The following is a 15,903-nucleotide window of genomic DNA, read 5'->3' on the forward strand; positions in this document are numbered from 1 at the left end:
AAGGGAACGTGTCCCGTCTCCACGCGCGCGAGGCTTCGTGCGTGTGGCGACAACGTGCGGTGCTCGCAGAGGCTCGGACCGCACATTGGGGACCGGCAATTAGACATTTTACGTAACGTTTTGGGGTGTTGGCGGGGCTGGGGAAACATCTGCTACCCATAACGTAGATTCCTGCCACGGCGCCATGAGGCTCCCATTAAAGCAACGCGGTGGTTTCAAAATCCGCACGCCCCTTTTTAACGAGCACATCTCATTCCAGGGGCACCACGGTGGCCAGGAGATGTTAACTCCCTCGCCTGGTATACAGGAGGTCGTGGATTCGATCCCGACACTGACGCCTGCTGCTGTATATTTGGAGTTTGAGTCTCTCTCTCCCATCATCATCACGGTGGCTAGGAGATGTTAACTCCCTCGCATGGTGTACAGGAGGTCCGTGGGTTTTATCCCAACCCTGATGCCTGCTGTATATTTGGAGTCTGCGTGTCTCTCTCATCATCATCATCACGGTGGCTAGGAGATGTTAACTACCTCGCCTGGTGTACAGGAGGTCCGTGGGTTTTATCCCAACCCTGACGCCTGCTGTATATTTGGAGTCTGCGTGTCCCTCTCTCCCCGTGATCGTGTGGATTTTTCTCTGGGTCCTCCAGTTTTTCCCCCCTCCACATTTAGAATCGACGTCATGCGTTCAGAATGTTTGGCTGCTGTTCATTTTTACGTGATGGTCAGCCCACACTCCGTTGAGCTATCATTTGTGAAACAATTAGCTACATTGCAACTCAGTGGGCCTCGCCTGGTAAGAGAAAGCCATCCCCCGCTCGGCCGACACTGGGCTAGTTTGTGGGCTGCCATGGCAGTTTCTACCTTTACTCATCCAGTGTCGCCTAACCCTCAGCATCCGCCAAGCCCTCTGGTTCATTCCACTCGCCGTGCGGCTGATGCAGATGCAGAGCAGCAACTGCAATGTCACATTCAGGTGCGTGAAGCCAGGCAACCGCGCTAAGAGCGGCGGAGTGGACCATCGTCTAGATTTGAAACGTTCGTGACTGCAGGGATTCATATTCTTAGGTTTTTTCGGTAAAGTCACGTAGGTAAAAATTTTAAATTAATATTTTATTTTACTTTTATTAATTTTAATTTTTTACCTACGTGACTTTACCGAAAAAACCTAAGAATATGGACCATAGTCGCCGCCGCGATGTCCGCTTCCTCTGTGCGGCTCGGGCATTGCGTCGTCGTACGTTGCACGGGGTCTGTGAACCCTGTTGATAATTGAAAGAATGTGGGATTGTTTACCTCCGGGAGTGGGGCGCGCGGCATGGGAGCGAGTTCACAGAGCTCACGTGGCTCTTGAAGCTTCGTTGCGAGAAACGAGCCAGCGCTGGCCCCTTCAAGGACGTGGCCCAGTGCGCGGGGCTTGGCACGAGCCCTGCGGTGGAAACGCAGGGTCACCGACCGCCGCGCTCGCACCGACAATCGGGAACAATCCCCACCCGGAGCTCCTCGTGGCCTCGTTTAACGAGGGTGCGGCGACGCTGAAAGAGCCGCGGTCATCGGCCGGACCTTGCAGGGTGACGGTGATGGACCTCGGTCTCGTGGTTTATTGTTTTCAGCCGTGGGCACGAAAAAAAAGGATTATCGGTACCCACCATATGTGGCGAATGCTCTCCGTGATTTTCTTGATGCATTTTATCTGTACGATGGCAAGACCAGCGTGGTAGCTTTGTATGAGATGAATGCCGTTTAAAGAGCTTGCGTGGTACGTTTGACGGAGAATATAGCATCGTTTTGGCAGAATAAGGAAGAAAATGAGACGGTACATCTGCGAAGCTTTCTGCACGTGGTGGAAGCTCACGGCATGTGCCACCTCACGATGTTGGTACCGACCACCGAGACTCCCGTGGCTCACGGGGCACAAAAAAACTAAAATGCTGCCCGGTGGCGGACGTTGCGCAACGTCGAGACTTCGACTCCCGCCAGGCCCAACCGCTCGTCATCGTCATCATCGTCGTCGTCATCATCGTCGTCGCCATCATCGTCGCTGTTGTCATCGTCGTCATCATCGTCATCATCATCGTCGTTGCCGTCGTCACCGTCGTCGTCATCGTCGCCGTCATCACCGTCGTCGTCATCGTCGCCGTCATCACCGTCGTCATCATCGTCGCCATCGTCGTCATCGTCATCATCATCGCCGTCGTCACACGTCCAGTTGTGTGCAGCGCGTTCGACCGGCACGCGCTGCGCCCACTGCGAGCCTGATCCGGCTGCCGGTCGTGGTGGAGTTGTTGTGCCCGAGTTGTTGTTGTTGTGTTTACTCGCGTGGAGGTTTGCGTTTGATGGTTTTTGCGGGGGGGGGGGGGGGGTTGTGGGGCGAGGTGCGTTTCCGCAGATTTTTCCGATGGCAAAATGTGAATGTTCGTCCGTGACGCTGTGGTGCCTTACCTTGGGGGGAAGCGCGAAACGTCAGGGACGACGCCCTTGGGGGGGTTTGTTTTTTTTGGGCGTCGATCGCACGCGCGCGCGCGCCGTTTTTCGCGGAGATTGACCTCCGCCAACCGGCCAATCGGCTCTCCGACGGGCAAATAATAGCGACGGAATCACCGCCTCACGCTCGGCATGGGACGCTCCACCGGCGTTTCCTCTCGAGGGTTGGCGATGACTTTGTTGGGCCCTGGCTTCTTTTTGTCTCTCTCTCTTCTGCCGACGCGATTCATCTCGGCGGACCGATGTGAACGCGCGTGTCGGGCTGGGTGGGTGGGTGGGGGGCTGGGTGGGTGGGAGGCTGGGGGGCTGGGTGGTCCACATGCCGCTAGCCCAGCGGTGGGCAACCTGTGGATCCGGAGCTGCGTCTCGGCTCTTCGAGGGCTGCTTGGCGGAGTGATTTAATGAAGAACCACCCAGTCACGAAATCTCTCAGTCACGATGTAACCACCACACCGCCTCCTCGTATTCGCCGCACACAGTGCGTTGTTGTGGCCCTTGGAATATTGAGGGTTTTTTTTTACACGGAATTTTTTTTTAAATGCCTCCTTCTTCTTCTTGGTTCTTTCGGTAAAGTCACGTAGAATGGAAATAATTAAATAATACAAATTTAACATAATGAAAATAAAACAATACAATTATTCTCACGACGTTTCGGCCACAACGCAAGCAGCCGTCCTCAGGTGAAGAACAGGTCTGTCGGAAAGACAGCGTCTGTCTTTCACAGCGTCTGTCTTTCCGACAGACCTGTTCTCCACCTGAGGACGGCTGCTTGCGTTGTGGCCGAAACGTCGTGAGAATTATTTTATAATGTTTTATTATTTCCATTCTACGTGACTTTCCCGAAAGAACCAAGAAGATGAATCCCTGCAGTCACGAAAGCTTTAAATCGAAATTTTGTTAATTTATTTTTATTATTTTATTATTTCCATTCCACGTGACTTTCCCGAAAGAACCAAGAAGATGAATCCCTGCAGTCACGAAAGCTTTCAATCGTAATTTTATTAATTTATTTTTATTATTTTATTATTTCCATTCTACGTGACTTTCCCGAAAGAACCAAGAAGATGAATCCCTGCAGTCACGAAAGCTTTAAATCGAAAAATGCCTCCTCCTTGTTACTTCGTTTGCGCGACCGCTGTTTGCGCCAACACCAATGAAGACGCTGACCCCCCCCCCTGCCAAGGCTAACGCAGTGAGACACTCCACCCAGCGCGACGCCGCTGCCCTGCTCGTGTTGACGGTGACCGCACCGGGACTCGCCAATCGCGATCTCCCGGCGCGGCAGTACAAACAAATGGGCATTGAGCCCACGACACCCAACGTCTGTCCCCCGGTTCAAATGTGGTACGGCACGCTCAGCCTGTCGGCAGGAATCGCGCGTGGTGCGGTGAAGTGTGGGTACGGCGACATCTTCCGCTGGTGTCTGAGCAGCGTGGAAGAGTAGGCCAAAGGATATATAATCGAGGGAATGTCGAGCTCCCTCGGGTCGAGGCAATCATCCGGCAGCGGTGGTGTCCGCGAGCACTTGCACAGGGCTGCACATTTAACCTTTTTTCAGCATCGGAATGCCTTTACTCTTTGGTTCTTTCGGTAAAGTCACGTGGGTATAAAATAAAATAGATCACGACGTTTCGAGCGCAACACCTGATGATGGACGCTTGTGTTGCACCCGAAACGTCGTGATTTATTTTATTATCTACCTACGTGACTTTACCGAAAGAACCAAAGAGAATGGATTCCTGCAGTCACGAAAGCCTCAAATCAAGGCAGAATGTCTTTATAGTGGAGGAATCCGATGAGCTCGAAAGGTCTTTTTTTCCTCCACGCGTGTCCGTAGGTGGTTTATATCAGGCATTCATTCTAGATTTGAAGCTTTCGTAACTGCAAGGATGCATGCTCTTTGATTTCTTCGGTAAAGTCACGTAGGAAAATTTTTTTATGAAATAGATGAAAACAACTCAATTAAATGCGCCCGAAACATCGTGATTTAATTGAGTTGTTTTCATCTATTTTATTGAATTTTTTTTACCTACGTGACTTTACCGAAAAAAAAACAGAGTATTTATATCATAATTGGTTCTTTACCCTTCTCTCTGGCAACAAAACTGACACCTTTTTTTACAAGGAGTCATGTTTGCATAGACCACAATACCTGCAGTCATAATGCAAACAAAAAACATAACTCTGAAAATGTGCACTGTCCTTGAAGTTAATTGGTCCACACCTTCAAGGACAGTGCATACATTATCAGAGTTATGTTTTTTGTTTGCATTATGACTGCAGGTATTGTGGTCTATGCAAACATGACTCCTTGTAAAAAAGGTGTCACTTTTGTTGCCAGATAGAAGGATAAAGAACCAATTATCATATTTTTTTACTGGCAAATGAGGTTCCAATGGTGAGTATTTATATCAGGCACTCGTGTTGGGCGGTTGGAAGATGATGGCACAGAGCAATAATCTCGCGGCTTGACGATCCTCAGGCGAACGAAGCCGCATGTATTTCTCGCAGGGCGCACACTGGCGACGAGACCTCTGCAGCTCTGCTTGTTTGAAAGACAAAACAACAACTGCTGCTCCAAACTCGGTCGTGTTCGAAGCGCTGCTCGATCGACTCGCGTGGAAGTTGTCACGATTCGATTGCGCTGAACGTAGCGCCGAGCGTGTGGCCGCAACGGGAAGACGCGTCCCGAAGGACGACGTGTAAATAACTCCTCGAGCTGTCGATTACTCGGCTGCAATAATCGCCCCCGGCTGGCAGACTCCTGTGGCAGCGTGGAGGCCAGACGCTGAGCAGAGGTCGCAACCGGGTACCCGATACACGTACCCTACCCGATACCCGGCTACCCGTACCCGGTCGGGTACGGGTACCCGTTTGCGATCCTGGTGCGGCCGGGTACGGGTACGGGTAGGCCGTGAGTCACTGGTGAGTAACCGTTTGTCACTCATTTCCCAACGTCTTGTCTCTTCTCACAATTCAAGTTCCTAGAATTAACCCACCCGCGCCTGCAACATGGCTTCATCCCAGAGGTCGCAATCGGGTACCCGATACCCGTACCCGGCCGGGTACGGGTGTAGGGTACGGGTACGGCCGGGTACGAGTACCCGTTTGCGACCCTGGTGCGGCCGGGTACGGGTAAGGAATCAAAACCCGTTTGCGACCTCTGACGCTGAGTCACCTCGTCCAGTAACAGGGGACAGCTGCCCAACTGGATGGGGTGGTGCCCCCTTTCAAATGTGTCGAGGTGGCGAAACGCGAGATTTAAGGCGCCCCCGATATGCAGATCAAAACGGATTGACCCTCGCACGCGCGATGCAGATATGCGTATCCTGAACGTAAGAAAGGATCATCGACGTTTTGTTAGAGTTGAGCTTGTGTGGTGGGTTGGCACCACTCGTGTCACCTTGACGAATCTAACCTCGAGAGGGTAGAAAAAGCACTCGGCAGAAATTGTGTCGGCGTGCCCATAAGAGACGCCACCCAAAATCATCGCGCGCTTTCGGGATGCACTTCTGCGGCCGTCTGGAACGCTCTTCGGATATTCGGAAGCCACTGGAGCTTTTGTGTACTTTCACGTCGTCTCGATTTAAACTGATTTATTCAGAACCCTGATTTTTGTGTTTCGTTTGTCCTTCCCCGCACCCCCGATTAGCGCGGTTGGCTACGTACGGTACGAAAGAAGTTCAGATTGAACTCAACTAATCGTTTAAAATCGATCCCTCTGCTCACGGGGTACAGGCGTCGAATTGTGTTTAAGAATCAATTATTGGCGATCTGCGAACACGCGCAAAAAGAAGACGCACGCTCATGGAGCGAGCGAGCAAAGGGGACGCGGCACGGGAGGTGTGGTCATCAACACGGGCGATCCGCAAGACAGATGAGACCAACCCGATTCTCGAATAGAATCGTGATCCGGATTCGCAAACAATGCGCGTTGAATCACCCGCAGAGACACGGAGACACACAGAGACACACACAGACAGACACGGAGACACACACGGGCACACACAGACACGGAGACACACAGGCACAGACAGACACAGGCACACACAGACACGGAGACACACAGACACGGAGACACACAGACACGGAGACACACAGAGCCACGCACAGGCATACACAGACACGGAGACACAAAGACACGGAGACACAGAGACACAGACACAGGCACACACAGACACGGAGACACACAGAGGCACACACGGGCACACACGGAGACAGAGGCACAGACAGACACACCGACACAGGCACACACAGGCACACAGACACGTAGACACACAGAGTCACACACAGACAGACACAGGCACACAGACATGGAGACACACAAGCACACACAGACACGTAGACACACAGAGGCACGCACACACAGACACACACACGGAGACACACAGACACGGAGACACAGACACGGAGACACCAGGGGCACACAGACACGGAGACACACAGAGGCACGCACAGACAGACACAGGCACACAGACACGGAGACACACAGACACGGAGACACAGACACAAAGACACAGGCACACACAGACACGGAGTCACACACAGACACACACAGACACGGAGACACGAATGTTTTTCCATCATCGTGGAGGTGTTAAATGTCCCCCAACGCCCGCGTTATATCGGGGGGGGGGGGGGGTTGCTGTATTGGCAGGACGTAACTTGGTGCTACGTCAGGGATCGTGAAAGATGTCTCCAACTGTGACGATTCGTCGCACGTGGCGATTGTAAGTGCGTGCGACGCTTCCTTGCGTGATGCGTGATGAGCGTTCCGAAGGCGAATGCTGTCGAGTGTGACGATTACTCCAACCCCTCTGAGCAATTGTCGGGAGTTACAATTAGATTTTTTTAAAAGTTCGAAATTTTTTGTCCACATTGTAGGGGCCACTTCTGTCCGCAGGGGATCACTTTAAACCCCCATATATATAAATATATAAATAACAACATTAGTCGAAATTTCGATTTAAAGCTTTCGTGACTGCAGGGATTCATCTTCTTGGTTCTTTCGGTAAAGTCACGTAGAAGGGAAGTAATAAAATAATAAAAAATAAAACATACTAAAATAATTATCACGACGTTTCGGCCACAACGCGGACGGCTGCGTCCTGAGGACGGCTGCTTGCGTTGTGGCCGAAACGTCGTGAGAATTATTTTATTATGTTTTATTTTTATTATTTTATTACTTCCCTTCTACGTGACTTTACCGAAAGATCCAAGAAGATGAACATTAGTCGATTCGCTCACATGCATCTATGCATTGTCGCACACCCTACTGCTGTGGGTTTTTTGTACGTTTCAACGTAAAGAAAAAAGTGGTTTTAATTGTCCTGTTAAGGTCCTCGGATTGTTTGCCTTTTTAATGTACAGGCCTCACATTTGTATTAAAGCGAAAGTGTCTTGAGGTGTGAGTCGCGTTTGTCCGATGCTCACTGCAACGCTTGGTGACGTACAACCCAATCGGTGGTTGGTTTGTGTCAACCTTTTCGGTTTGTCCGTCCGGATGCACGTTGGACTTCTTTCGCACCGTACGTAGCCCACCGCGCGAATCGGAGGTGCGGGGGAAGAACAACACACGGAACACACAAAGCAGCTCTACAGAAATGAGTTTTAAATCTAGTTGTAAAAGTGCATAGCGGGCGTCCATAAATGACGTCACGCACCTAGGGGGGGGTTCGATTTTTGGGACGATGTGTGACGACGGGGGGGGGGGTTTGAGAAATGTGACGTCACATCAAAATGCGCAACTTTAAATAAATATAGAATTGTTATAACAACACTAATTGTTATAACAACACTCCTACAGCATCAGAGTGCAGCGCCACATTAAATACGCACTACAATGACAATAGTTTAACGCGATTTGAAGCATGTTTTATTTTTAAAATGGAAATATGGTTTTGGACGGGGGGGGGCAAAGCTTTGTGACGTCATATTTGAGGGGGGGTCTGATTTTTGTGACGCCGTGTGACAAGGGGGGAGGGGGGGGTCCAAAATAGTCCAAAATCGCGTGACGTCATTTATGGACGACCCCATAACTCGTGGCTTCCTAATATCGCATGGAAGAACGTTCCAGACGGCCGCAGAAGCAGCGTATGATGATGGCGGTGACCGTTGTCTCTGCGGTTTGTGAGCGAGACCAATCGTCTGGTGACTCCGAGAGAGACTTGGAGTGTGTCCCGTGGGTTCTACAGCTCGGCCAAAGCTACCAAGTCAAATTTCGATTTAAAGCTTTCGTGACTGCAGGGATTCATCTTCTTGGTTCTTTCGGTAAAGTCACGTAGAAGGGAAGTAACAAAATAATAAAAATAAAACTTAATAAAATAATTCTCACGACGTTTCGGCCACAACGCAAGCAGCCGTCCTCAGGTGAAGAGTCACCTGAGGACGGCTGCTTGCGTTGTGGCCGAAACGTCGTGAGAATGTCACCTGAGGATGGCTGCTTGCGTTGTGGCCGAAACGTCGTGAGAATTATTTTATTATGTTTTATTTTTATTATTTTATTGCTACCAAGTCACTTCAACCCTGGTCCTATTGACCTGAGCGCCGTCGGCAAGCGACGATCTATCCCCCTCCTGATGGTAATTATTGCATTCGAATTTTTTTTCCTTCCCCCCCCCGATGAACATTTTTAAATGGGCACCTGAGTAAGTTGCCTAAGAGCGAACTGGAGTGTGATAATTGGTTTTTTACCCTTCTATCTGGCAACAAAAGGTGTCAGTTTTGTTGCCAGATAGAAGGGTAAAAAAAACAATTATCATATTTTACTACTGGCAAATGAGGTTCCAATGGTGTAAATGCTTACCCCGAGCTCTCATACTCTGATGGTGCATTGTCTTTGAGTTGTGCGCCTTTTGGCGTCATCTGGTCCAACCCATGTGAGACTAGGCTCGAAGGAAAGCTGTCTCGGGTGTGGACCAATCAACTTCAAGGACAGTGCACATTATCAGAGTTGTGTTTTTTGTTTGTATTATGACTGCAGGTATTGTGGTCTATGCAAACATGACTCCTTGTTAAAAAAAGGTGTCAGTTTTGTTGCCAGATAGAAGGGTAAAAAAACAATTATCATATTTTTTACTGGCAAATGAGGTTCCAATGGTGAACTGGGGTGTGTTCAGTTTTTGTTGTCGGGGTGTATCGGGTTGTTGTTGATACGGCCGCGATTGTCACCGTGATAGCAGCGAGTCGGATTGCCAGCTCGCCGGATTGGTGATCAGTACCCCTATTAGTCCAGCCAACTGAGATTGTATTCGTCATAATAATAATAATAATGATGCTATTTGTATAGCGTTATTCATGCAAATTGCATCCTATTAAGCTGTACATTAAATAGATATGAAGGTAAAATCCTACACGCGTACGTACGTATGCACTGTATGTTGAACTTCTTTCGCACCGTACGTAGCCCCAACCGTGCAAATCGGAGGTGCAAATTAAAACGGTCCGAGAGAATAAACATCGATAGAGAATGGTCACCAAGGCAAGAGGCACAAACGACGACGACAACAGAAGTGATCACAACGGAGACCCGAGTCCATGAAGTCACGTCCCAGACATGATCCGTGCTTGCTGCCAGAGGTCAGAGGTTAGAGGTCTTGGTTGCAAGTCCACGCGAGCTGCTCGCGACCCCTGACGACCTTTTGTGTGACCCCCCCCCCCCAGACAACGCACACAGAGTGACAACGACAGCCCCCCCCATCATCATCATCATCATCGTCGTCATCGTGCTGCTGTCAGACGCCCAATGGTTTCAAACGTGTGGTGGACCTTTCGATTTAAAGCTTTCGTGACTGCAGGGATTCGTCTTCTTGGTTCTTTCGGTAAAGTCAAGTAGAAGGCAAATAATAAAATAATAAAACATAATAAAATACAATTTTCACGACGTTTTGGCCACAACGCAAGCAGCCGTCTTCAGGTGAAGAACAGGTCTGTCTTTCCGACAGTCTTTCCGACAGACCTGTTCTTCACCTCAGGACGGCTGCTTGCGTTGTGGCCGAAACGTCGTGAGAATTGTATTATTTTATTTTTTATTACTTTATTATTTCCCTTCTACGTGACTTTACCGAAAGAACCGAGAAGGTGTGGCGGACCCTCACACTGATGATGTCTCATCGGCGAAAGTGTCCCCCACCCCCACCATCCCCTCCTCTGCAAATGAGTGAAGGACGCTGCCAAAGGCGACCCACTGCGGTCCGCAAGCTCCTTCAACGGAGGAGGAGAAACAGCGACACGAACTCTCTCTCTGCTGAAGCCTTCTCGTCGTGACCAGCAGCAGCAGCAGCTGACATCGACACCGCGCTCCTGAAGCGTCTCGGACAAACGCAGCGGCCAGTGCGACGCTGCCGTCTGCTCGTGCGTTTGCGTGACGGCGAACTTCGCTAGGAGCGCCCACACTCACGAGACAAAAGATGAAACCAAACGAAATTTATTCTAAGACAAAGTTGATTGCTTCAGAGAATAGACATTTGCAAAACAGCACACAGCACATTACGAAGCATACTCTCTCTCTCTGTGAAATGTTTTAAATAATTTTGGTTAAAACAGTGATTTTGATATTAAAATGACCAGTGATAAGGTCCAGGTGTAAACAATCACTTACATACCCGTCAATTTCACGAGTCTATATTTATTTCAAACGTCCGGTGTTTGGCACAAATTAAAAAAAAAATGCAGGTTGCGATTGTTTTGTTTGTGTGTGGCCATCAGGATATTACTGGTCGAGGTCTCTCCACAATGGACTGACAGACCTTTCTCTTTCTTTACGATCAGAGGAAACAACAAGATGCTCGGTGTAGTCGGCACTTTGCTTCGTTCATTTCGTTTTTTTTAATGCTTTGCTTTATGTAAACCCCCCCCCCCCTCTTTTTAAAGGAAAGATTTCACAATTGATTTCACGCTCTGCTCTCCTTACCCCTTACCCCTCTCTCTACCCCCCCCCCCTCTCTCTCTACCCCCCCTCTCTCTCTACCCCCCCCCCCCTCTCTCTCTACCCCCCCCCTCTACCCCCCTCTCTCTCTACCCCCTCTCTCCCTACTCCATGTCCCCCCTATGTTTTCTATGTAATATGTTTTTATTTAATATTTTTTACAAGTGCTGCATCTGCACCCAGCCATTCTCGCAGTCCTACGGCCTCCGACGGGTAGCTCACATCTACATGCAGAGCACTCCGTCTTCTGCCACCGAGCACACGGCCTCTTTCCGTGCCCACCGCTCCTTGAAGGCCGCTCTCTGATACGATCTCGATTCAAGAGAGCGACAGAGCGACCTCTGATGAGGTCTCTATTCAAGCGAGCAGTCTCTGATGGAGTCCTCCATTCAGTCGACTGACTGAGCGGGTCTCCAGGCAATGCATCAATCCTTGTTTAAAGACAACTCGTGACCCTGTGTATGTGTGTGTGCATTAGACGTGCAAAATGGTGATGTGCCATGCGAGGCATAATGGAAGGACCGATCCTTTGGTTACAATCGAACCTGCTGTTGTTGTTTACTCATCTTTCGTGCGTATTGTTAGTCTTTTTTGTTTTGCAGCCTGCGCACACAGTCTGATGAGTTTCTCATCATTTACAGAAAGACAATTGATTTACCAACATTCCTACCTAGACACCGACAGCATACACACCTGATCAAATTTCAACATGAACAGTTGATGACATGCCCAGCGGGCTATGATTTTCGTGCAATAATTCACAACAAGGAACAAAGCCTATCGTTCAAGGACAGCTGGAGGATGCGCTTTCCAATGGAGCACCGTGACAAGATTTTACTGGACAGGAAAACCTGGCCGAACACGTGTTCTAATTAACGCATGTTCTATCTAACGCGTGTTCTAACTATCGTGCGTTCTATCTAACCCATGTTCTATCTAACGCGTGTTCTATTGTGCGTTCTATCTATCACGTGTTATATCTAACACGTGTTTCGGCTCTACACCGTTAACTTCACGAGGTCTGTTTTCCGGAACGTGTGCCGAATGTTCCGGCTGTACGCCGTTTAAAGCCGCTAGGATTTTGCTCAGGTAGCTGTTCGCCAGGCTTGCGAGAGGCGGGAGTTGCTGCTTCAATTGGAAGGTAGTTTTGGTGTGAATGGATCGACCGTGAGAACGATTTAATACCGTGTGCTGTGTTTTTGCGTGATACGTAACATCCTCAACAGGCACAATGCAAATGTTCACACACGGTCATTGAAATGCTGAGACATAGTTAAATGCAGTGGACAGTTTTGTCCCGGATATGTTTGCAAACTACGTGCTTAATTCGTAAATAGATAGATAACTAAATAAACCATTCACATTCTTGCATCATAAAACGCAATCTAGAGTGCAACAAGGGGAACGCACGTGATGTCACCGGTGCCGGTCAATGCCCGTTGCAGTGACAGCATTCGCATCTTAGGCGTGTTCACATGCAACTACTTTCATGGAGGCTGTGAATAGAAATGTGCTGTTGCACATTTAACTGCATCGTCGGGTTATGCTCGTTCCAAGTGCATTTCCACGTCATCTGAATCGCAACAATCTCCAAAATACGTCTCCTTGTACACTGCACACACACACGCAATCGTCTGCGCACTCCACACGTTTCTCTAAGATGCATGTCGAGTGTAGGTCTTCTTCTTGGTTCTTTCGGTGAAGTCACGTAGAAGGAAAATAATAATAATAAAACATAATAAAATAATTCTCACGACGTTTCGGCCACAACGCAAGCAGGACGGCTGCGTCCTGAGGACGGCTGCTTGCATTGTGGCCGAAACGTCGTGAGAATAGTTTTATTATCTTTTATTTTTATTATTTTATTATTTTCCTTCTACGTGACATTACCGAAAGAACCAAGAAGATGAATCCCTGCAGTCACGAAAGCTTTAAATCGAAAGAGTGTAGGTCTGTTCCCGCACGACGTCATTCTGTGTTCACACGTGGGGGCGAGCTCACGTGCTACATGAGGGAGTCGCGCTAAACGATCGGGGTGCGTAAAAGATGACACATCCCTGTGTCCAAATCTCTCGAAACGTGGCCAATGTCATTAAGATCTCGAAAGCTAAGCAGGTCTAAGCCTGGACAGTGCTTGGATGGGTGCACGCCACGATGCGTCAACCAGGTTGTCATAAGGCAGCGGAATCTACTCTTCTACAGTACCTCTAAGCTCCCGGCAACCTTCACCATTTATTTACCATGTAAAAAATTAACCCGTAAAAACAAAGTTTTTCACTATAAATCCTTTATATGCGTGGCGGCTAGAGTCCTCTCGTCCTCTGGCTTGAGATGGCTGCCACCTATGGGTCAGATGATTGCCTGCCACCATTAAGCAATTGGTAATTAAATATAATTTATTTTTTCCTAAAAAGTGTAAAGTTATGGAAAAAAATTTTCACGAAAATAAATTGTCACGCACAACGAGTCTGTGTGCAAAATGTCAGCTCGATTGGATCACGGGAAGTGGGTTAAAAAACGACCGAAATATTTGCACGGTCGTAAGCGCGCAAGCAAGCAAGTGAACTTAATATAAAGGATTTAAAAATTAGCACGGTTGGCTAAAATAAGTTTTAACGTACGTACACAAACACGCAGCGTGGTGAGGTGTGGTCAATAACCCTCCTTGTCCTGATGATATCGTACTCTTAGGTTCTTTCGGTAAAGTCACGTAGGTAAAAAATAAAATTAAAAGTTAATAAAAGTAATAATGGAAATAAAATAATAAATCACGACGTTTCGGAGGCAACACAAATCTCCATCATCAGGTGGGACCATCACAGCTAAATTTACTGTATCAATACATTTAACTGTGACGGTCCCACCTGATGACGGAGACTTGTGTTGCCTCCGAAACGTCGTGATTTATTATTTTATTTTATTTCCATTATTACTTTTATTAACTTTTAATTGTATTTTGTACCTACGTGACTTTACCGAAAGAACCTAAGAGTATGAATCCTTGCAGTCACAAAAGCTTCAAATCTAGAACTGATGATATCGGCCGTTGTCCCGGGTGAATCGGCCATTTCGTCTCAGGTCTACTTCGATGCCATGCGCAGAGAACATTGTTGACGGCGTGAATTGTGAGCCCCTAGCGGAGCCAGCGGAAGGCCCTGCTGGCTGGCTCGTGTGTTGTGAAGGTGCAGCACGTGCTGCACCCTCCTCCTCCTCCACTGCAGCAGAAGATGAGCGCTTGGCAGAGGTCGCAAACGGGTTTTGATTCCTTACCCGTATCCGTACCCGGCCGCACCAGGGTCGCAAATGGGTACCCGTACTCGGCCGGGTACGGGTAGCTGGGTATCGGGTAGGGTACGGGTATCGGGTACCCGGTTGCGACCTCTGGCGCTTGGTGTCTTATTGCTGGTGTCTTGCATAGCGGACCTGTACCAACAGGGCTTAGAGAATGCATTGAGAGGTAGTTTAAAGTGTGCACGTTGTGGCTGATGATTGTTTTTAAGATATGGTTTCATGGGGAACAGAGGCGGAGCCCAGGACCTGTTCAGATATCAATCACCGCTGTTGTTAGCAGTGGTAGAGAATATAATAATAATAATGAGAACAGCCTGTCAATTACGAAGTGATCAATACATGTGGAGTGTACTGATCATTTAATGGGTGACCGGACGATGGATTGTCTGGGAACTCTTGTAAAGGGGGCAGCTTTTGCAGGGATTGGCAGGCTTTGCCCCTGGATTGAAAACTTCAGGGAGGGCATTTGACTGGACTCAGATATGTCTTCCGCGACCACTGCTTGCAGTGGTTACCAATAACGTTACAAACATTATAATCAGTGCCTTTTCAGTCGGCAGAGCTGCAGGGCTTCCCATCCAGTGCTTTGCAGGTGAATATTTGCTCGGGATAGAAAGCTCCAGGCAGCTTTCGTCGCATCCTTCAGAACGCAACAACGGTTACTTCAAGTTTCATGCAATAGTTAAAAAATCTATGAAATTATTAGAGACTCGGAGTTTGCGTCTTTAAAAAACCTGAAATGTTACTGCGGACCTGAGTTTCCATCTCGTTCGTTAAAGGTGACGCTTAAATATTTAAGTGAGCGCGGCAACCACAAAGGCGTGCAGAGTGTGGCGGGGCTGGGGACGCGTCCACACGACCCGCGGTCACAGGGCTCCACTCAAAGGAGAGCTGAACATCTCCTAGTCACCGTGGGGGCGCCACAGCGGCTAGGAGATGTTAACTACCTCGCCTGGTACACAGGAGGTCGTGGGTTCGATCCCGACCCTGACGCCTGCTGCTGTACATTTGGAGTCTGCGTGTCTCTCTCCCCGTGGTTGCGTGGATTTTTATCCGGGTCCTCCGGTCTTTGCCTCCACGTTTAGAAGCACGCGTTTAAGAGTATTTGACTGTTGTACATTTCCACGTGATAAGCCACTTCGTTGAGCTATCATTTGTGGCCAGGTCGCTTATGAAAAAGAGCTATACAGCTCAGAGGGCCTGAC

Source organism: Lampetra planeri, chromosome 40 (genome assembly GCF_965212315.1).
Source record: "Lampetra planeri chromosome 40, kcLamPlan1.2.h2, whole genome shotgun sequence".
Taxonomy (NCBI): Eukaryota; Metazoa; Chordata; class Hyperoartia; order Petromyzontiformes; family Petromyzontidae; genus Lampetra; species Lampetra planeri.